Consider the following 23,819-nt stretch of genomic DNA (forward strand, 5'->3'; position numbering starts at 1 on the left):
TTGTTACACTTTTTGTGTTTAAGGCTTCCTCATCCTGAATTATTGAAGAATAATCTAAAAAATAACTCGGCAAACATCATAAATCAGGGAGGGTGGATGAATGGGTCGTTGGATGACTGGTGTCAATATGGCCCATAAGAGGATTAAAAGAAAGTGCTCACATTTTTCTTGTCCCTATGTGCGCAACGGTTGATATTGACCAAAGGCGACCATTCCCAAGCTGCATAGCAACATCTCCATGGGACGTGCTGAAATATTAAACCACCTGAACGACATAATAGCCGCCACATGTGCTTGGGAGGTGGTGTTGTATAAATCCCCTAAAAGAAAAACAAAGGTCCGCAACGCATACAGACAGAGTATCAGACAGGACACAAATCCATATTTCATTAGATGGCAACAGAAGTTTTCGAGCAATTTGTCAAAAACTGAAAAATGAAAAAAACAATTTATGATTGATTTGCTGCATAGGGAATGAGGAGTTAAAGAGGGCCAAACATTGTCTGCCCTGTCAAAAGATTAAACAAAATTGTCAAGAAATATAAAATTGAAATAAATTTAATAGCAAATCAATACAGGAAAATAAGCGGTAAGAAAAAAAGTTTTGAATACCAATGTTAAAAAAATATTTCAGTACCAAATTTTTTACAGAAAAAAATTTCGGTGCCAAATTTTCAGTATCCATATTTGGGTATAGCTGCCATATAGACCAATCTCCCGGAAGTATGGTATTGAATCTATGAAAGGAGCACTTTTCATTCGATTTCTTAGATGTTTTCATCCATTGTGATATCACTGGAACAGAAGAAGGAATATGCCGTCTAGTTCCTACCGTTGAACCATCCAGATCGCTTTAAAAAGCCCTGCTAAATCAGACAGGTTCATAAAGAAATGAGACCCTAAAGTGGAACTCCTTCTGACTGCCAGTGTACCACACAGAAGGTGTTCTATAGTCCCTTCTTCTTCGATGTCCTCACAGCTTCTGCAAAAGTCGTTGCTGGCAACTTTCAGTCTGTCAGCAGTGACCTGTGACCTGTGACCTGTCATGACGGACACAATGACTGAGACGTCTGGTCTAGCCAATATCAGCAAAGCAGTAGACCTCTTCAAGTCTAGATTAGGCCACATAGTTTTGGAATGCTCACAGCCCCCTCTTTGTGATCATCTATCATTCCTTGTCCTTTGGACCTGGTCCTGAAAACTAAGCTTACATATCTCTAGAGACATACCCACAGATTCCAGTATCTCTGGAATGTGTAGAGTAGTTCCTAGTCTCGCAAGCTTACCCGCTTCACAATTCCATGGGATATCTCTGTGGCCCGGCACTCAGAACAGGTGAATTTTGAACTGTTCAGCCATGACGAGATCTGCGACGGTAGAGGATGGTTTTTGGGTTCAGAAATACGTTCTCCAGGGATTTAATGGCTGCCTGGCTGTCTGAGAAGATATTTATGCCAATCATCTTGCTAATTTTGCCCATGAACATTCCACTAAGAAACGGGGGCAAACTTCTCACATATCAATGAGTGCAGTCCGATTCAAGTTTAAGCTCAATAATAAGGGACCTCCTTTTTATAGCCGAGTCCGAACGGCGTGCCGCAGTGCGACACCTCTTTGGAGAGAAGTTTTACATGGCATAGTACCTCACAAATGTTGCCAGCATTAGGAGGGGAAAACCACCGCTGAAAGTTTTTTTCTGATGGTCTCGCCAGGATTCGAACTCAGGCGTTCAGCGTCATAGGCGGACATGCTAACCTCTGCGCTACGGTGGCCTCCTTAATGACATTATATCTTAGCCATTCCACCACTTCCTTAATGGCAAGGATCTCTGCTTGATACACACTGCAGTGGTTGGGTAACCTTTTCGATATGACCAGTTCTAGATCTTAAGGGTACACCCCAAAGCCCACCTGGTCGTTTAGTTTGGAACCATCCGTATAGAAGTCTATGTAACTTCTATTAACAGGGATATCGTGGTTCCAGTCGGTTCTATCAGGAATAGTGGTTCAGTATCAGAAAGCGGCACAGGTAGGGTGCAATCCACACCGCCTGGAACATCGGATATTGTATTAAGAATAACACAGTGTCCGTAGCCGCCACTCCCTTAACCTCACGACATGGGTCGCTGCAATTTGGGTAGCCACTATGTCCATAGGCCTAAGATGTAGGCATAAATTCTGTGCATCAGATGGTGTTGTCCTCCGTGCTGCTGTGATGCACAAACAAGCCATCCTTTGGATCCGGTTAAGTATTGAGCAATAGGTGGACTTTTGAAGCGCCGTCCACCAGACCACAACACCATATATAATTATAGTTCTGACAACTGCAGTAAATACCCAATGCATGACACACGGTCTAAACCCCCCAACTTTTGCCAATGGCTCTCTTGCAGGTGTATAGGGCAAGAGTTTCCTATATTGCCTTTCCAAAATGTTGGATTTGAAAACACCCAGGTATTTTGCGCTTTCTGTAAATGGAACATTCTCTCCACCCGAGGAGACAGGTTCCACTGTAGGCAACTGGTATCTCCTGCTGAAAAGATCTACCAAAAGAGATAATTGTGCAACGTTTTTTGACTGTCGGGCAACATATGCGGCCTGTACCTTGATCTCAAGAATACATGAACAGACAGACGGACATAGCTTAATCGATACAGGAAGTGATTTCACTTCCAATTTTATAGGAAAAAATTTGCTATCATATTTTTTAAAAAAAACATTTGCTACCAAATTTTTTATAGAAAAAAATTCGCTAGCAAAGCTTGTACAGAAAAAAAAATTTATCGAAAAAACCAGTAAGAAAGGGCAAAAGTCGGGCGGTGCCCCCTGTATAATACCCTACACCTACCCTTTAAGTACAATGTGGGAGCTATATCCGATTCTAAACCAATTTTGATGGACCTCGGCGATCAAACATGGTCAAATAGTAATAACTACGGTTGACAAATGACAACATTTTTGCAAACAAATTTCAAGAGGATCGGTTAATAAATGACCATTTTATTGCATTATTACTGCAAATCGGACGAACATATGTATGGAAGCTATATCTAAACCTGAACCGATTTCGAGCAAACTTCTCAGATACTGTCACGGCAAATCGGACGAACATATGTATGGAAGCTATATCTAAACCTGAACCGATTTCGAGCAAACTTCTCAGATACTGTCACGGTCGTCGAAGAAAGTGTTGTACGAGGTTTTGGGAAGATTGGTCAATAAATGCGCTTGCAGTGGCTCTAAAAGTAAAAATCGGGCGATATACATATGTGAGAGCAATATCTAAATCTGAACCGATTTGCATGAAATTAACTGGTAATGTCGAGAGTCAAGAGAAAATCCTTCCTAACAAATTTGAAGATAATCAGTTGTCAAATGACCATTTTATTGCATTATTACTGCAAATCGGACGAATATTTACATGGGAGCTAAATCTAAATCTGAAGCGATTTCTATGAAATTCTCCAGTAATGTCGAGAGTCAAGAGAAAATCCTTCCTGCCAAATTTCGAGAGAATCGGTTAAAAAAATTACCATTTTATTGCAGTATTACTGCAAATCGGACGAACATATATATGGGAGCTATATCCAATTCTGATCCGATTTTTTCAAATTTCAATAGGCTTCGTCTCTAGGCCGAAAAACATGCCCATACCAAATTTCAAGATGATCGGATGAAAACTGCGACCGGTACTTTGTACACAAATTGACATGGACAGACAGACAGACGGACGGACAGACAGACGGACGGACGGACAGACGGGCGGACAGACAGAAAGACAGACAGACAGACCGACTGACGGACATAGCTAAATCGAATCAGAAAGTGATTCTGAGTCGATCGGTATACTTATCAATGGGTCTATCTCTGTTCCTTCAGGGTGTTGCAAACTAATACACTAAGTTATAATACCCTGCACCACAGTAGTGGTGTAGGGTATATTTAATTAGTGATTATTTTGTAACACCTCGAAATAATGATCTCAAAACTCATAACATGCATATAATCTTCATCGTCCCAATATTCTAAGTCGAACTGGCCATGACTGTCTGTCTAACTGTCCGTCCGTCCGTCTGTTGAAATCACGATAGCGGTATAACGCGTCAAGCTAGCCGCTTGAAATTTTGCACAGATTCTTCTAATTGATGTAGATCGTTGGGGATTGCAAATGGGTTATATCGGTTCAGAATTGGATATAGCTCCCATGTAAACCGATCTCCCGATTTGACTTCTTGAGCTCTTACAAACCGCAATTTTTTGTCCGATATGGCTAAAATATTGTATATTGTGTTCTTTTATGACTTCCAACAACTGTGCCAATTACGGTTCATATCGGACTATAACCTGGTATAGCTCTCATATAACCCGTTCTCCCGATTTGACACCTTTAGCCCCTGGAAGCCGCAATTTTTGTCCGATTTAGTTTAAATTTTGCACATAGTGTTCTGTTATGATTCCCAACAACTGTGCCAAGTGCGATCCAAATCGATTTATTACCTGTTGTAGCTCCCATCTCGGCCGACTTAGCACGCTTTTAGTTGTTGCCACTAATCAAATACTGAACGTTCCATGGTACGTATGATTCACATTTCAATATAAATGGAAATGCCGTTAAGTATACGATCTTAACTACTTGGGGTTTATACCCACCACCATAGGATGGGGGTATACTAATCTAGTCATTCCGTTTGTAACACTTCGAAATATTCGTCTAAGACCTCATATTTTCTTGATCGTCTCGTCGTTTTGAATCGATCTAGCCATGTCCGTCCGGCTGTCCATCTGTCGAAATCACGATAGGGGTGGAAAGCGTAAAGCTAGCCGCATAGATACTAAGTATCGATGTAGATCGTTGGGAACTACAAATGGGCCATATCGGTTCAGATTTAAACGTAGCTCCCCTATATACCGATCTCCTGATTTGACTACTTGAGCAATTGGAAGCCGCACTTTTTGTCCGATTTGGCTGAAATTTTGCATGTAGTGTTCCGTAATGATTTCCAACTACTGTGTTAAGTATGGTCCAAATCGGTGTATAACCTGATATAGCTCCCATATAATCCGATCTCCCGATTTGACTTCTTGAGCTCCTGGAAGCCGCAGTTTTTGTCCGATTGGGCTGTAATTTTGCAGTTAATGTTCTTTTATGACTTTCAACAACTGTGCCAAGTACGGTGATAATCGGTCTATAACCTGGTATAGCTCCCATATAAACCGACAGCCGGATTGACTTCCTGATTCTTTATAAGCTGCAATTTTTACCTGATTTGGCTGAAATTTTGCATGTAGTGTTTTGTTATGACTTCCAATAACTGTGCCAAGTACAGCCCAAGTTGGTTTATAACCTGATATAGCTTCCATATAAACCGGTTTCTCGATTATCCTTGTTCGGTTCCTAAAAGCTTTAATTTTTGCTGGTTTGACAGAAGTTTGGTGTGTAGAATAAAATTTCCCCCTTCAACTAAATTTATTTTGTATACATTTTTATCATAATCCATGGTGGTGGGTTCCCAAGATTCGGCCGGCAGAACTTAGCATGCTTTTACATGTTGACACTAATCAAATACTGAATGTACCCTGGTACGTATGATTCACATTTCAACATAAGTGGAAATGCCGTTAAGTATACGATCTGAATTACTTGGTTTTTATGGATTTGTTTAGCCATCACCTTAAGATAGGGAGTCAATAAATTGACCAAACGAAATTTAAATTTGCATAAAGTATATACATCCTTGGCCACCTTAGCGCAGAGATTAGCATGTCCGCCTATGACGCTGAACGCCTGGGTTCGAATCCTGGCGAGACCATCAGAAAAAAAAGCGGTGGTTTTCCCCTCCTAATACTGGCAACATTTGTAAGGTACTATGCCATGTAAGACTTCTCTCCAAAGAGGTGTTGCACTGCGGCACTCCGTTCGGACTCGGCTATAAAAAGGAGGCCCCTTATCATTGAGTTAAAACTTCAATCGGACTGCACTCATTGATATGTGAGAAGTTTGCCCCTGTTCCTTAGTGGAATGTTCGTGGGCAAAATTTAAAAAAAAAAATATACATCCTTGTTCGCCTTGATGTTCTAAGTAGAACTGGACTTTTCCATCCGTCCGTATGTGGAAATCACGATAGCGTTTGAACGAACATAAATATCCGCTTGAAATGTTGCACAGTTACTTCGTATTGATGTAGGTCGTTGGGGATAGCAAATGGACCATTTGGGTTCAAGATTGCGTTATAGCTTCCTTAACCCGATGCATCGATATGATTTCTTGTGCCTTTAGATGGCAGAATGGTTGTCGGATTTGGAAATTTTTCACGGAGTGTTCCGCTTCCACTTTCAAAAATTGTGCTAAGTATGGTCTAAATAGGTTTCTGATTGCAGATATGCTGTTCGCAGTGGTCTGTTACAATTTCCAATAAAGTACGATTCATATCGGACTATAACCTGATATAGCTTCCATATAGACCCATCTTTCGATTTAAGATATTTAGCCCCTGGAAGCCGCAATTACTGACCAATTTGGTTGAAGTTTTGTTCATTGTGTTTTGCTATGACTTGCAACATCTGTGATAAGTATGGCCAATATAGACTCAGAAACGGCTGAACAGATTTTCTTGAAATTTTCACAGATGGTGCATAATGATCCCGTGGTGAAAATAGGGTACTAAATTTGTTGATATCTGAAGGGGGATCGGACCTTCCCCCTTACCCAAATTTTCAGAAACGCCTGATCTCGGAGATGGGGTGGTGCGATTTAAGCCAAATTTTGTGTGCTCTCATATAGAACCCTAAAAGTAAAAATTTGGTATCCAAATTTCGGATAGGGTACCTAGGGGGGCCGCCCCACCCTAAAACCTATCAAACATATATTTAGACCAATCACAACAATATGGGACTCAAATGAAAGGTATTTACGATAAGAAAACGTATCTGATATCCATTTGTCGGACCAAGTGCTAGGGGGACCACCCCAACCCCCAAAACACCCTTAAATCGGACATATTTACCGACCATGGCAATATGGGACTCCAATGAAAGGTATTTGCGAGTAGAATACGAATCTGATATCGAAATGTGGGACCACGTTTCTGGGGGTCCACCCCTTCCCCAAAACACCCCCCAAACAGGACTTATTTACTGACCATGGGAATATGGGGCTTAAATAAAAGGTATTTGAGTGTAGAATACGAATCTGATATCCAAATATGGGACCAAGTGTTTGGGGGGCCGCCTCTCCTTAAAAACTTCCCCCAAAGGGGACACATTTACGACCATAGCGATATGGGGCTCAAATGAAAGGTCTTTGTGAGTAAAACACGACTTTGTTTATGGGGCCACCCCACCCCCACAACACCACCCAATTAGGAAGTATTTGCTGACTATTGCAATATGAGGCTCAAATAAGAGGGTTTTTGGAGTAGAACACGAATCCGATATATATTTTCAAGGCCAACTCACTGAGTGGCCGCCCATCCCCAAAACACCCCCCACCGCCGGTCATGTTTGCCGACTATGGAAATATGGGGCTCAAATAAAAGGTATGTGAGAGTAGACCATGTATCTGATATCAACATTAGGGGCCAACTGTCTAGCGAACGTCCCACCACCATAACAACCCCCAAATAGGACATATTTGCTCACCAAGACAATTTGTGTCTTAGAGTGAGTGGAACTAAATATTCATAGTTTTTAGGGCCAATACCCCAAACCGGACATATTTGCTGACTTTTGCAATAAGGAGTTTAAATGAGATTAGAAAACGAATTTGATTTCCAATTTTGAGGCCAATGGTAATATGGGGTACAAATAGATGATATATGAGAATAGAGCACATTGCTTGGCTTAGTGTTTGGGGGACCACCCCAATCCCCTAAACACTCCTAAATCGGGCATATTTACCGACCATGTCAATGTGGAGGCTTAATGAAAGGTATTGGGGGGCACAGCAAGAATTGATACCCATTTTTGGGACCAATTTTCTGGGGGTCTACTCATTTCCCAAAATACCACAGAAACAGCAATTTTTTACTGACCATTGCAATATGGGGTTCAAATAAAGGTATTTGGGAGTAGAATACGATTTTGATATCCAAATGTAGGACCATGCATTTAGGGCATCACCCCTTTCCCAAAACACCCTTAGAGGGAAAAAAATTTTCGACCATGCCGACCGTGGCTCAAATGAAAGGTATTTGAGATTAGAAAACGAACTTGATAACCTATTTTGGGGCCATGTGTTTGGGGGACGCCTCATCGTGTAAACTCCTCTTTAGCCAATGGCAATATGGGGTTAAAATAAATGGTAGTTGAGAGAAGAACACGATGCTGATATTTTTTCAGGGCCAAGTATCTGGGGGACCATCTCTCCCCCGAAAGCACCACTAAATCAGACATCATGAGAATATCGGGCTGAAATGAAGTATTGGGTTGCCCAAAAAGTAATTGTGGATTTTTTAAAAGAAAGTAAATGCATTTTTAATAAAACTTAGAATGAACTTTAATCAAATATACTTTTTTTACACTTTTTTTCTAAAGCAAGCTAAAAGTAATAGCTTATAACTGAGAGAAGAAAGAATGCAATTACAGAGTCACAAGCTGTGAAAAAATTTGTCAACGCCGACTATATGAAAAATCCGCAATTACTTTTTGGGCAACCCAATATTTTAAGAATGGAGTACACACTACATCCAAACTTAAATTTGTAGACCAATAAAGATCATATGGGATTCAGTTAAAGGCACTTATATTGTTAAACTCTTAGTCAGGTAAGCATGGTCTTTCACTATTCCATATAAAGTAAAAGAAGGCGCAGCGGAGCGGGCCCGGGTCAGCTAGTCTCCCATATAAACCGATTTACCGATTAGTCTTTGACGACCCCCTAGAAACTTCAGTTTTTGTTTGACTTGGTACGTATAGTACAGGCGTCCATTTCAATTTAGTTCATGTGTGTAGATTTTTAGCAGCATTCATGTTGGTGGGCTGCCAAGATTCGAACTTAGCACATTTGTAATTACTTTACTTCTTATTTTCCATGTAGTGGTGTTGAATATAAATATCCCCAAAGAAATTCTTTTCTATAATGTGCTGTAATCATATTTACTTAAGAACTTTATAGGGATTAACATTTTAATACATTGTAGTGAAAACTGTAAACAACTTTATTTTCTCAGCAACTTTCATGAAATAAAACTGTTCTTAATATTTAAGTCATACTCGCAATCATGCTAAACGAGTCCATACAAGTTTCTCAGAGGGAAGGGGCCATGAAAAACAAAACGCTGTGAAAAGCAAACATTCGAGACTTTGAAGTAAAGCGTGGCAAAAAAAGACTTGGGAAAAAGTGTTAAGAGAAAGCGCAATTTTTAATAGACCATAATTTGATATTCCGCCCATACACTCTGCCCCGAAAGAACGAGTGTGAGAGATGAGATATCTTGGTTGCTGGGTTAGTTGCTTGGACGATAGTTGGCCTGCCATGTTTGCCCCTGATGGCCTCAAGTATTAAATCATCTGTTTGAGACATTTTATATGCGTTCGCCATTGTACACCATCACACTGCCATGATGATACATTACTCGGACCATTGTGGTTGGACACAGAGCACCACTGCTTATTATCAGCGATGTGGAATGTAGCGTTGAGGTTCTCATTTCTCCTCCGCATCCTTATCCACATCCCCTTCCTACACAAAACTATGCAACGAACAACTTGTGGTTGTTAGCAAGTGAGCAAAGATGCTGAACTTCGCGTTTCATAACCTCCAGTCAGCATTTGGTTCAATTGTTCCACAAGTGCTTCTTGGCACATGTTGTAGTAACAAACTTAAAACTATTTTGCCTCTCCTTTATACCAAAGAACCTCTACTTTGGCGCCCATCAGAGAATGAGTGGGAGGAGGCAGCAAAATGTAATAGAAAGCAAACAAATGCCTCTTGCAATGAGGATACTTTGTTACTTGTTAAAAGTTGAGACACAGAGGCTGAGGAGAGGCGATTATTCTCAAGGCACAGAATATGTATTTTATCTTTTGACATTTGACTGTTATGAATAACAATGGGGAAGCAAGCTGGTATTCTTTTACATTCCTTATGGTGGCAATGTACAGTAGTCGGAAAACGTATGCCAAATTTGAAGAACTCTTTGTGAAGCCCTGTTAAGTTTAGGTAACATTATCTCTAATGAATGCTCTAATTGTTGTTATCTGATCTTTGAAGATTTCAATCCATCAAAATGTTGTGATAAACTTTTAAGGAGTTTTACTTTTTGTTAACGATTTTATGAATTTTAAGTAGATTAGGTTAGGTTGAATGGGTAACCCACCCTGAAAGTTCATTTGGAGGCCATTGTGACACCCTGGTAAGAAAAAGGAAGTCTAGCCCCCTGCTTCGACCCGACGGGGTGACAGTTAGATGACGAGATATGAACGAGAAAAAACGTGCTAAGTTCAGCCGGGCCGAACCTCGGGTACCCACCTCCATTGATTCCGCTAAAAATTTACTCTTATTTGAATTACTTTGTAACAAACTAATCAGAATTTTTTGTAGTTTCTATGGTATATTCGGTTTTAAGGGCTTAATCAGTATATACACCGTGTCAAATTTCAGCCGAATCGGATGACAATTGAGGCCTCTAGGGGTTCAAGAAGTCAAATCCGGGGGTTGAAACAGAATTCTTTGGGCCGAACTTGAGCCAAATCTGATGAAGATTTGTGCAGCTAGGGGTTCAAGAAGTCAAAGCTGGGCGATCGGTTTATATGGGGGCTATATCAGTCTATAGACCGATGCGGATCATACTCGACACGGGATTAAGAAGAAATTGAGGACTTTTGGGGCTCAAAAAGTCACAACTGGGCGATCGGTTTATATGGGGCTATATCGGTCTATAGACTGATGCGAATCATACTCGACACAGTAGTAAGACGTTAAAACAGAAGTCCTTGGGCCAAATTTCAACGAAATCAGATAAATTGAGGCCTATAGGAGCCTCAAGAAGTCAAAACTGGGGGATCGGTTTATATGGGGCCATATCAGTTTGGCCGAAACGGATCATACTCGGCGTCGGAACAGAAGTCCTTGTGCCAAATTTCAGTCAAATCGAATGAAAATTGAGGCTTCTAGGAGCTCAAGAAATCAAAGCTGGGAACTGATTTAAATGGGAGCTATGTCAGTTTGTAGACCGATGCGGAAGTCCTTGGAGCAAATTTCAGCCAAATCGGGTGAAAATTGATGCAGCTAAGGGCTCAAGAAGTCAAATATAGGGGGGCTATATCAGTCTATAGACTGATGCAATTTATATTCGGCACGGATGTTGGAAGCATCCGTGCGAAATTTCAATCGAATCGAATGAAAATTGAGGCTTCTAGGGGCTCAAGAAATCAATACTGGGAATTGATTAATATGGGGCTACATTAGTTTGTAGACCGATGCGGTCATACTCGACACGGGAGTAAAAAGTTCAAACAAAAGTCCTCGGTGGCAAATTTCAGCCAAATCGGGTGAAAATTGTGGCCTCTTGGGATCAAGAAGTCAAAACTGGGGGTCGTTTTATATGGGGGCTATATTAGTCTATAGACCGATGCGATTTATATTCGGCGCGGATGTTGGAAGTCAGAACAGAAGTCCTTGTACCAAATTTCAATCAAATCAAATGAAAATTGAGGCTTCTAGGGGTTCAAAACTGGGCGATCGGTTTATATGGGGGTTATATCAGTTTGTTGACCGATGCCTTCATACTCGACACGGGAGTAAAAAGTTCAAACAGAAGTCCTTGGGGCAAATTTCAGCCAAACCGGGTGAAATTTGTGGCCTCTAGGGTCTCAAGAAGTGAAAACTGGGGATCGGTTTATATGGGAACCGATAAGACCCATTTGCAATACCCAACGACCTACAAAAATAGGAAATCTTTCTTAACAATTTCAAGTAAATTCGTACGGCCGCTATCGTTATTTCAACAGATGGATAGACGGTCGGACAGACGGATGGACGAACAGACGGACGGACGGATGAACGGAAGGTTATGGACTTAATATGTCAAAGCGATCGGGAATATATACTTTATGGTATCGCTGAACAATATTTCGAGGTGTTACCAATGGAATGACTAGATAAGTATACCAATATCTTATGGTGGTGGGTATAAAAACATAAGAAATATGGGATAGAACAGGGAGCAAGAGTCCGTCCACCACTCTGCGACTTGAGTTCTTCCTCGGAGTCTCGGCCTACACTCACTCAAGTATTCACTCGCTAAGTGCCAAGCATTGGTACTCCGCGTCTGCGCATGCATGACAGCGCGTGAAAATTTTATCGCTTGTCTTGTCGAAACAAATCCGTTTTATACTTGTATCTGAGGAGACTCCTCAGAGACACATCTGCAAGTTCGTCGAGATCGGAGAAAAACCGCCTCGCTAGGATGGAAATCCTGTGCCCCTGTAGACCTGCTCATTAGCAGAGCTGTTGATCTTTCGTCCCCTCATCCTCATTAAGACAGCGACCGCAGTAGTTTCGGGTTTTTCAATACAAACGATTTTTTAAGTAAAACAAATACGGCTATGGATATCAATGAAATTCTTTATTTCAATAAAATTCTTTATTTCTGTGAAACTACGTTCGATGCCTTTATGTATGAAACTCGATTTCTCTTGCATGGCCACCGCGGGCACGCTTGTATAAGTCCAGCTGCTGAACCCAATTTTCGAACGCTTTCAAGCCTAAATTGGTCGATACTCGATTTCCCTTGCATGGCCACCACGGGCACGCTTGTATAAGTCCAGCTGCTGAACCCAATTTTCGAATGTTCTCAAGCCTAAATCGGTCGATACTGCTGCAATTTCGCGTTCGATATTCGTACAAAGTTCATCAATTGTCGCTGGCTTTTTCGCATAGAACATAGGCTTGACGTAGTCCCACAGAAAATAGTCTAACGGCCAATCTACTGGATCATTTCGTGAGATAACACGTTCTCCAAACTTGGTTTCCAATAAATTGATTGTGACATACGCTGTGTGGATTATGTCGCCGGGGCCTATCGTTTATCATTGATCTGTAGCGATTCCCATTCACATTAACGTGCCGATCTTGATCATGACAGAATAAGTACGGCCCAATGACGCCGCCGGCCCATAAACCGCACCAAACCGTAATTTTTACGAGATGCAATGTACGGCTGAATTGCTGTCTGACCAATAATGTATATTTTGCTTATTGATGAAGCATTTCTTGCTGAATATGAGCCTCTTCACTGAAGATGATTTTTCGATGAAAACAATGAGGCCACTGACTCTGAATTTCGGTAGTAAGTTATAAGAATTTCGACTCTTACTGAAGAGAAATGTCAAACGAGCGGTAAAAAATATGGAGTCGTTTGCTGTCCCTATCGGCCTACTTTTGAAGCGTCACTGAGGAAAAAAGGCTGTAATTGTGCGAGACACTCATGCGATTGGCCATATGGCCTACTGGCCAGAGAGTTCTGGAAACCCGATAACGATCCACAAAGTCCCACCTCGCCACCGCCTCTGCACTGGCCATCTCCTCTATCATGTGCAGTAGTTTGAGAGAAGGGCCCGTGTGCAAAACCGGCCTCAGGTCTGCCTGCCGTGGAGGATCCCTATGGCATACTCGTCTGCCCTTTCATTACACAGAACACCGACGTGAATACAGGCTAACACAGCGTCATGAGCCAAAAGTCCGTTCAGGTACCTAAAACACTCCCCCACGCATTTTGCTCGAATTAAGGCCTTGAGGGCTTTGTCCACATATACCCTGAGTTTCGAAGGTAATAGATCCATCCTCCTAATCTCTTGCTGCCAACGTAATGGCTCATACCTCTGCTTAAAAAATCGTGCACTCGTTTGGTAGTCTCACTGACATAGCGATGTCGAGTGTCTCTGAGTAGGCCTAAAATCCCCCCGTCCCCGGGCCCGGCAGTGAAGGCTGAGGTCTCATCCAACTCAAACACAGCACCCGCTTCTCACTCCTCCCTTGCGGGAAAGCGAATGCTGAAAACCCTTATCGAATCGGTTTTGGCGACAGGTAGTCTTAGACTACCTGAGACCCCTGCATCCATGGCATTCAGAATGGAACAGCGGCTGTGTGTGCCTTCCCTCTGCATGCCAAGTTCCCTCAGCCTAATCGCTACCTTAACGGCACAGTCCCGAATACAGACCTCAGCGTGTTGTTTGTTCGGCATCGCCTACAAACCCGCCTGTGGTGTGGATCTTAACGACCCCGTGATCTAGAGGCCGGCCTATCTCTGCTGCAACTCGATGTTCCCCGGTTCCCGTGCTCTACTCCAAAGCCTTCTACCATACCAGTTCTCCATATGTCAGCACTGGTTTCACTATAACACCTTTTGGCAGGCCCCTAAAGTTGGTCACCTTGGTATTTCGAAAAATTGTGCGGTCTGCCTTCCTGAGCCCCTAGAGGGGCAGTTATTATTCCATTTGGTTGAGATTTTGTAAATGGCATTTTGCTTTGACTTCTAGCAACTGTGCCAAGTATGAACCAAATCGATCCATAACCTGATATAGCTGCCATATAAACCGATATCCCGATTTGATTTCTTGAGCGCCTAGAGGGCGTAGCTACTCTCCGATTTGTGTAAAATGATAAACGAGCTATTTTCGCATGACTTATAACAGAATGACAACGAAAGTCCATATGGGTCGAAATCTTGATAAGTCATTCAAAAAAACCAGTCACTTGCAATCCAAGGTGGAGGATATAAACACCCAGGATAATTCATCTGCTTATATTAGCAAGCACTGTCTGCTGATATTAAATCAAAAATTTAAAAAATTTAAATATTGGGTTGCCCAAAAAGTATTTGCGGATTTTTCATATAGTCGGCGTTGACAAATTTTTTCACAGCTTGTGACTCTGTAATTGCATTCTTTCTTCTGTCAGTTATCAGCTGTTACTTTAGCTTGCTTTAGAAAAAAAGTGTAAAAAAAGTATATTTGATTAAAGTTCATTATAAGCTTTATTAAAAATGCATTTACTTTCTTTTAAAAAATACGCAATTACTTTTTGGGCAACCCAATACTTACTATTTGGGTGGTGTTGTGGGGGTGGCGTGGCCCCATAGACATTTTTCCCGAATATTGATATTAAATTCGTGCTTTACTCCCAAAGTCCTTAAGACCTAAGACGTAAATTTGTCTCCTTTGGGGGATATTTTTGTTGAGAGGCGGCCCCCCAAACACTTGGTCCCATATTTGGATATCAGATTCCTATTCTACATTCAAATACCTTTTATTTAAGCCCCATATTCCCATGGTCAGTGTTTTGGGAAAGGGGTGAACCCCCAGAAACGTGGTCCCACATTTGGATATCAGATTCGTATTCTACTCTCAAATACCTTCCATTTGAGTCCCATATTGCCATGGTCGGAAAATATGTCCGATTTAGATGTGGTTTGGGGCTTGGGGTGGTCCCCCTAGCACTTGGTACGAAAATTGGACATCATATACGTTTTCTTATCCTTAATACCTTTCATTTGAGTCCCATATTGTTGTGATTGTTCTAAATATATGTTTGGTAGGTTTTAGGGTGGGGCAGCCCCCCTAGGTACCCTATCCGAAATTTGGATACCAAATTTGTATTTTTAGAGTACTATATGAGAGTATAAAAAATTTCGCTTAAATCGCACCACCCAACTCCGAGATCTGGCGTTTCTGAAAATTAGGGTAAGGGGGAGGGTCCGCCCCCCTTTAGATATCAAAAAATTTAGTACCCTATTTTCATCACGGGGTCAATATACACCATCTGTGAAAATTTCAAAAAAATCGGTTCATCCGTTTCTGAGTCTATAAGGAACACACAAACATACACAAATTGATTTTTATATATAAGAATATCAGTCTATAGCCCGATGCAGAGCATACACGGCACGGATGTTGGAAGTCAGAACAAAAGTCCTGGTGCCAAATTTGAATCAAATTGAATGAAAATTGAGTCTTCTAGGGGCTCAAGAAATCAATACTGGGAATTGATTAATATGGGGCTACATCAGTTTGTAGACCGATGCGGTCATATTCGACACGGGAGTAAAAAGTTCAAACAGAAGTCCTCGGGGGCAAATTTCAGCCAAATCGGGTGAAAATTGTGGCATCTTGGGATCAAGAAGTCAAAACTGGGGATCGTTTTATATGGGGGCTATATCAGTCTATAGACCGATGCGATTTATATTCGGCGCGGATGTTGGAAGTCAGAACAGAAGTCCTTGTGCCAAATTTCAATCAAATCAAATGAAAATTGAGGCTTCTAGGGGTTCAAAACTGGGCGATCGGTTTATATGGGGTTTATATCAATTTGTTGACCGATGACTTCATACTCGACACGGGAGTTAGAAGTTCAAACAGAAGTCCTTGGGGCAAATTTCAGCCAAACCGGGTGAAATTTGTGGCCTCTAGGGTCTCAAGAAGTGAAAACTGGGGATCGGTTTATATGGGAACCGATAAGACCCATTTGCAATACCCAACGACCAACAAAAATAGGAAATCTTTCTTAAAAATTTCAAGTAAATTCGTACGGCCGCTATCGTTATTTCAACAGATGGATAGACGGACGGACAGACGGATGGACGAACAGACGGACGGACGGATGAACGGAAGGTTATGGACTTAATATGTCAAAGCGATCGGGAATATATACTTTATCGTATCGCTGAACAATATTTCGAGGTGTGACCAATGGAATGACTAGATAAGTATACCCCCATCTTATGGTGGTGGGTATAAAAACATAAGAAATATGGAATAGAACAGGGAGCAAGAGCCCGTCCACCACTCTGTGACTTGAGTTCTTCCTCGTGTCGGCCTACACTCACTCAAGTATTCACTCGCCAAGCATTGGTACTCCGCATCTGCGTATGCATGAGGGCGTGTTGAAGATTATATCGCGTGCCTGGTCGAAACAAATCCGTTTTATACTCGTATCTGAGGAGACCCTCCGGAGACACATCTGCAAGTTCGTCGAGATCGGAGAAAAACGGCCTCGCTAGGATGGAAACCCTGTGCCCCTGTAGACCTGCTCATTAGCAGAGCTGTTGATCTTTCGTCTCCTCATCCTCATTAAAACAGCGATCGCAGTAGTATCGGGTTTTTCAATACAAACGATTTTTTAAGTAAAACAAATACGGCTATGGATATCAAAGAAATTCTTTATTTCTGAAATTCTCTATTTCAATAAAATTCTTTATTTCAATGAAATTCTTTATTTCTGTGAAACTACGTTCGATTCCTTTATGTATGAAACTCGATTTCTCTTGCATGGCCACCGCGGGCACGCTTGTATAAGTCCAGCTGCTGAACCCAATTTTCGAATGTTTTCAAGCCTAAATCGGTCGATACTCGATTTCTCTTGCATGGCCACCACGGGCACGCTTGTAGTCCAGCTGCTGAACCCAATTTTCGAATGTTTTCAAGCCTAAATCGGTCGATACTGCTGCAATTTCGCGTTCGATATTCGTACAAAGTTCATCACTTGTCGCTGGCTTTTTCGCATATATCATAGGCTTGACGTAGTCCCACAGAAAAAAGTCTAACGGCTTCAAAAGTCTACTGGATCATTTCGTGAGATAACACGTTCTCCAAACTTGGTTTCCAATAAATTGATTGTGACATACGCTGTGTGGCTTGTGTCGCCGGGACCTATAATTTTCTGTTATCATTGATCTGTAGCGATTCCCATTCATGCCGATGCCGATCTTGATCATGACAGAATAAGTACGGCCCAATGACGCCGCCGGCCCATAAACCGCACCAAATCGTAATTTTTTCGAGATGCAATGTACGGCTGAATTGCTGTCTGACCAATAATGCATATTTTGCTTATTGATGAAACATTTCTTGCTGAATATGAGCCTCTTCACTGAAGATGATTTTTCGATGAAAACAATGAGGCCACTGACTCTGAATTTCGGTAGTAAGTTATAAAAATTTCGACTCTTACTGAAGAGAAATGTCAAAAGAGCGGTAAAAAAATATGGAGTCGTTTGCTGTCCCTATAGGCCTACTTTTGAAGCGTCACTGAGGAAAAAGGCTGTAATTGTGCGTGACACTCATGCGATTGGCCATATGGCCTACTGGCCAGAGAGTTCTGGAAACCCGAAAACCATCCACAAAGTTTCACCTCGCCACCGCCTCTGCACTGGCTATCTCCTCTATCATGTGCAGTAGTTTAAGAGAAGGGCCCGTGTGCAAGATCGGCCATAGGTCTGCCTGCTGTGGAGGATCCCTTTGGCATACTCGTCCGCTCTTTCATTACACAGAACACCGAAGTGAATACAGGCTAACACAGCGTCATGAGCCAAAAGCTCGTTCAGATCCCTAAAACACTCCCCACGCATTTTGACCTCGATGTGCTCGATTTAAGGCCTTGAGGGCCTCCATACTGTCCACATATATCCTGAGTTTCGAAGGTAATAGATCCATCCTCCTAATCTCTTTTGCTGCCAACATAATGGCTCATACCTCTGCTTAACAAATCGTGCACTCGTTCGGTAGTCTCACTGACATAGTGATGTCGAGTGTCTCTGAGTAGACCTCCAATCCCCCCGTCTCCGACTCCTTCCCGGGCCCGGCAGTGAAGGCCGAGGTCTCATCCAACTCAAACACAGCATCCGCTTCTCACTCCTACCCTCCGGGAAAGTGAATGCAGAAAACTCTTATCGAATCGGTTTTGGCGACATTTAGTCTTGGACTACCAGAGACCCCTGCATCCATTGCATTCAGAATAGAACAGCGGCTGTGTGCGCCTTCCCTCTGCATGCCAAGTTCCTTCAGCCTAATCGCTAACTTAACGGCACAGTCCCGAATTTATACCTCAGCGTGTTGTTTGTTCGGCATCGGCTACAAACCCGCCTGTGGTGTGGATCTTAACGACCCCGTGATCTAGAGGCCGGCCTATCTCTGCTGCAACTCGATGTTCCCTGGTTCCCGTGCTCTACTCCAAAGCCTTCCACCATACCATTTCTCCATATGTCAGCACTGGTTTCACTATAACACCTTTTGGCAGGCCCCTAAAGTTGGTCACCTTGGTATTTCGAAAAATTGTGCGGTCTGCCTTCCTGAGCCCCTAGAGGGGCAGTTATTATTCCATTTGGTTGAGATTTTGTAAATGGCATTTTGCTTTGACTTCTAGAAACCGTGCCAAGTATGAACCAAATCGATCCATAACCTGATATAGCTGCCATATAAACCGATATCCCGATTTGATTTCTTGAGCGCCTAGAGGGCGTAGCTACTCTCCGATTTGTGTAAAATGATAAACGAGCTATTTTCGCATAACTTCTAACAGAATGACAACGAAAGTCCATATGGGTCGAAATCTTGATAAGTCATTCAAAAAACTAGTCACTTGCAATCCAAGGTGGAGGATATAAACACCCAGAATAATTAATCTGCTTATATTAGCAAGCATTGTCTGCTGATATTAAATTAAAAATTTAAAAATTTTAAATATTGGGTTGCCCAAAAAGTAATTGCGGATTTTTCATATAGTCGGCGTTGACAATTTTTTTACAGCTTGGGACTCTGTAATTGCATTCTTTCTTCTGTCAGTTATCAGCTGTTACTTTTAGCTTGCTTTAGAAAAAAAAATGTAAAAAAGTATATTTGATTAAAGTTCATTATAAGCTTTATTAAAAATGCATTTACTTTCTTTTAAAAAATCCGCAATTACTTTTTGGGCAACTTGGGTTAAAAAATCCGCAATTTCTTTTTGGGCAACCCAATAGTTTTATTTTCATTGATATAGAATCTCATAGTCATATAAAAAATGTATAGCAATACTCACCGTTTGTTGATTAAGTGCTTCCCATTTCGAATCTGAAATTGTAGAACGAGATGCTCGTTAGTTTAAATTTGTGTTTTACCATATCATTAAAATGTAAGAGTGAATCTTTATTTTTTTGTTAAAATAATTAGAGGTGATTTATTTTCCTTTTTTTATTTTGCTACTATTAATTAATTACGAAGTGTTTTAACAAAAAGGGATTTCCCATTACATGTGAAACATTGGCCAAATACAAAAAAAGCCAAGTGATAAACATATAGAAAATGTGATAATTACTCTTAGTACACTCATCAAAGTATTTGGAATAAGCCAAATAATATAAAAACCACATTGACATTAGTGGAACATTATGAGCGATTAGACATTAACATAGATAAAAATGGGAAACAAAAAAAGAACCCAAAAACTCTACTCTAAAAGAAAAATTGTCAACGGTCAACAGGTGTTTTGCTGACTAATAAACAGTGGCGTCAGAGTTTCTAGTAACATGAGGGACAAACATAGGAATTCAAATCATGGCTTTACTCAGATTCAGTGGACACATGGAATATCTTATATATAAAATTCAATTTGTCGGTTTGTTTGTCTGTATGTTTGTTTGCGTGTTCCTTATAGACTCAAAAACGGCTGAACCGATGTTCTTGAAATTTTCACAGATGGTGCATAATAATCCTGTGGTGAAAATAGTGTACTACATTTCTTGATATCTGAAGGAGAGTCGGACCCTCCCCTAACCCTAATTTTCAGAAACGCTAGATCTTGGTGATGGGTGTGTGCTCTCTTAAAGTAAACTAAAAATAACAGGTTAAAAGGCATTAAGTTCGGCCGGGCCGAACTTAGGATACCCACCACCTCGGGTATATATGTAAACCACCTTTCATCAAAATTCGGTGAAAATTTCATACCTTATGGTATGCATTGCAGTTATATCAAAGTATGTTTCGATTTGAACCAAATTCTAATAAGTACCGTGGCTATATCTAAAAATAAATCGATTTGAACCATATACGACACCTCATGTCGAAAAGCTTAACATAAGTTACTGTCCCGAATTTCAATGAAATCGGATTATAAATGCGCCTTTTATGGGGCCAAGACTTTAAATCGAGCTATCGGTCTTCAAGGCAGCTATATCCAAATCTGATCCAATTTGGTCAGAAGAGCCTAACACAAAGCGCTGTTCCAAATTTCGACGAAATCGGACAATAAATGCGCCTCATAAATCGAAAGATCGGTCTATATGGAAGGTATATTCAAATCTGGACCGATCTGGGCCAAATTGAAGAAGGACGTCTGTATGGCAGCTATATCCAAATCTGGACCGATTTGAGCCAAATTGAAAAAGAATGTCGAAAGGCCCAATACAACTCACTGTCCCAAATTTCGGCGCCATCGGACAATAAATGTGCCTTTTATGGGCCCAAAACCTTAAATCGAGAGATCGGTCTATATGGCAGCTATATCCAAATCTGAACCGATCAGGGCCAAATTAAAGAAAGGTGTCGTAGGGCCTAAGGCAACTCACTGTCCCAAATTTCTGAAAAATCGGATAATAAATGTGGCTTTTATGGGCCCAAAACCTTAAATCGAGATATCGGTCTATATGGCAGCTATATCCAAATCTGAACCGATCATTGCCAAATTGAAGAAAGATGTCGAAGGGCCTAAGGCAACTCACTGTCTCAAATTTCATCAAAATCGGATAATAAATGTGGCTTCCATGGGCCTAAAACCCTAAATCAGAGGATCGGTCTATATGACAGCTATATCCAAATCTGGACCGATCTGGGTCAAATTGACGAAGAATGTCGAGTAGCCTAACACAACTCACTGACCCAAATTTCAGCAAAATCGGATAATAAATATGGCTTTTATGGGCCCAAACCTTAAATCGAGAGATCGGTCTATATGGCAGCTATATCCAAATCTGGACGGATCTGGACCAAATTGAAGAAAAATGTCGAAGGACCTAGAGCAACTCACTGTCCCAAATTTCAGCAAAATCGGATAATAAATTCCACATTTATTATCCGGGCCAAAGACCCAAAATTGGTGGATCTGTCTATATGGGGGCTACATCAAGATATAGTCCGATATAGCCCATCATCAAAAATCAATATGTGTTTGTTTGTTTGTGTGTTCCTTATGGACTCAGAAACGGCTGAACCGATTTTATTGAAATTTTCACTGATGGTGCATAATGATCCCGTGTTGAAAATAGGGTACTAAATTTTTTGATATCTGAAGGGGTGCGGACCCTCCCTTACCCTAATTTTCAGAAACGCCAGATCTCGGAGATGAGTGGTGCGATTTAATCGAAATTTTTGTTTGTGCCTTCTTAAAGTTACCTAAAAATAATACTTTGGTATCCAAATTTCGGATGGGGTACCTAGGGGGGGCTGCCCCACCCTAAAACCTACCAAAGATATATTGAGACCAATCATGGCAATATGGGACTCAAATGAAAGATATTTAAGAGTAGAAAATGTATCTGCTATCCAATTGTCGGACTAAGTGTTTGGGGGACCACCCCAACCCCCGAAACACCCCTAAATCGGATATATTTACCGACCTTGGCAATATGGGATTCAAATGAAAGGTATTTGCGAGTAGAATACGAATTTGGTATCCGAAGTTTTTGGGGGTGCACTCCTTTCCCAAAACACCCCCCAAACAGGACTTATTTACTGAGTATGGCAATATGGGGCTCAAATAAAAGGTATTTAAGTGTAGAATACGAATCTGATATCCAAATATGGCGCCCCTTCCAAAAACAACCTCCAAAGCGGACAAATTTAATACAATAGCTAAATGGGGCTCAAATGAATGGTTTTTGGGGGTGAAGCACAAATCTGATATCAATATTCGGGAAAAGTGTCTATGGGACCATCCCACCCCCATAACACCATCCATATACGACGTATTTGCTGACCATTCCAATATGGGGCTGTAAGAAAAAGTATTTTAGAGTAGAACAGAAATCTGATATGTATTTTCAGGGCCACTGAACAGTCGGCCCATGCTAAAAAAAACACCCCCGAAACCGGTCATGTTTGCTGACTATGGAAATATGGGGCTCAAATGAAAAGTATTTGGGAGTAGACCACTAACCTGATATCAACATTCGGGACCAAATGCCTAGGGGATGTCCCACCCCATAACAATGCTCAAATGGGACGTATTTGCTCACCATGACAGTTTTGGGTCTTAAAGGGAGTGGATCTCGATATTGATTGTTTTTAGGGCGTTAAATTTTAATACAATATTCGCATTCTACTCTCCAATATCTTTCATTTGATACCTGTATTGTCTCGATCGGTTCACTTTTGATTTTGGATTGTGTTTTTGGCATAGGGGGACGATCCGTCCCCCTTCCGATACCGAAAAATTATATAGATTACATTTCCTTCTAGACCAAACTACATAATACGAGAACATTTCGAGAAAATGGGTTCTGTGGTTTTACAGTCTATACGGAACAAACAAACCGTGTTCCATATATCCGTGATTGGGTAATATGCCCATTTTGGACGTTTTTGTGGGGTTGGAGTGACCCCCTACACCTCGACATGAATTTGTATGCCAGATTCGTTATCTACTCCCGCATACATTTCATTTGATACCCATATGGTCCTTATCGGTTCACTTTAGATTTTGGGTGGTGTTTTTGGGGTAGCGGTGCAGGGTCCGCCCCCTTCCGTTATCAATGAATTATAACGACTATTCCTACTTCCTAACCATATTCGTAATCTACTCCCGAGTACCTTTCATATGAGTCCCATATTGTCGTGATCGTCGAATAAACCTATTTTAGGGGGTTTTGGGGCTGGGGCGGCCCCCGGGTAGTTGGACCCAACTTTTGTTATGAAATTCGTACTGTACTCTTGAATACCTTTCATTTGAATCCCATATTGTCCCGATCGGTCAACTTTTATTTTTGGGTAGGACTTTTGGGGTAAGGGGGAGGGTCCGCCCCCTCCCGATATCAAAAAATTATATAGCCTATGTTTCTTTCCAGACCAAACTAC

General features: G+C 41.4%; 1 long non-coding RNA gene across 1 annotated transcript in view; it reads left to right on the top strand.

Annotated features, from left to right (window-relative positions):
• Nucleotides 1–23,819, top strand: part of LOC131996851 (uncharacterized) — a 32,969-nt gene that overhangs the window by 7 nt on the left and 9,143 nt on the right. Inside the window, exons 1-2 of the long non-coding RNA XR_009398042.1 lie at nt 1–589; nt 652–879. The exon at nt 1–589 is cut by the window's left edge and continues 7 nt beyond it. This is a non-coding gene — a long non-coding RNA (uncharacterized LOC131996851). The remainder of the gene's footprint in view (nt 590–651; nt 880–23,819) is intronic.

Source organism: Stomoxys calcitrans, chromosome 4 (genome assembly GCF_963082655.1).
Source record: "Stomoxys calcitrans chromosome 4, idStoCalc2.1, whole genome shotgun sequence".
NCBI classification, from domain to species: domain Eukaryota; kingdom Metazoa; phylum Arthropoda; class Insecta; order Diptera; family Muscidae; genus Stomoxys; species Stomoxys calcitrans.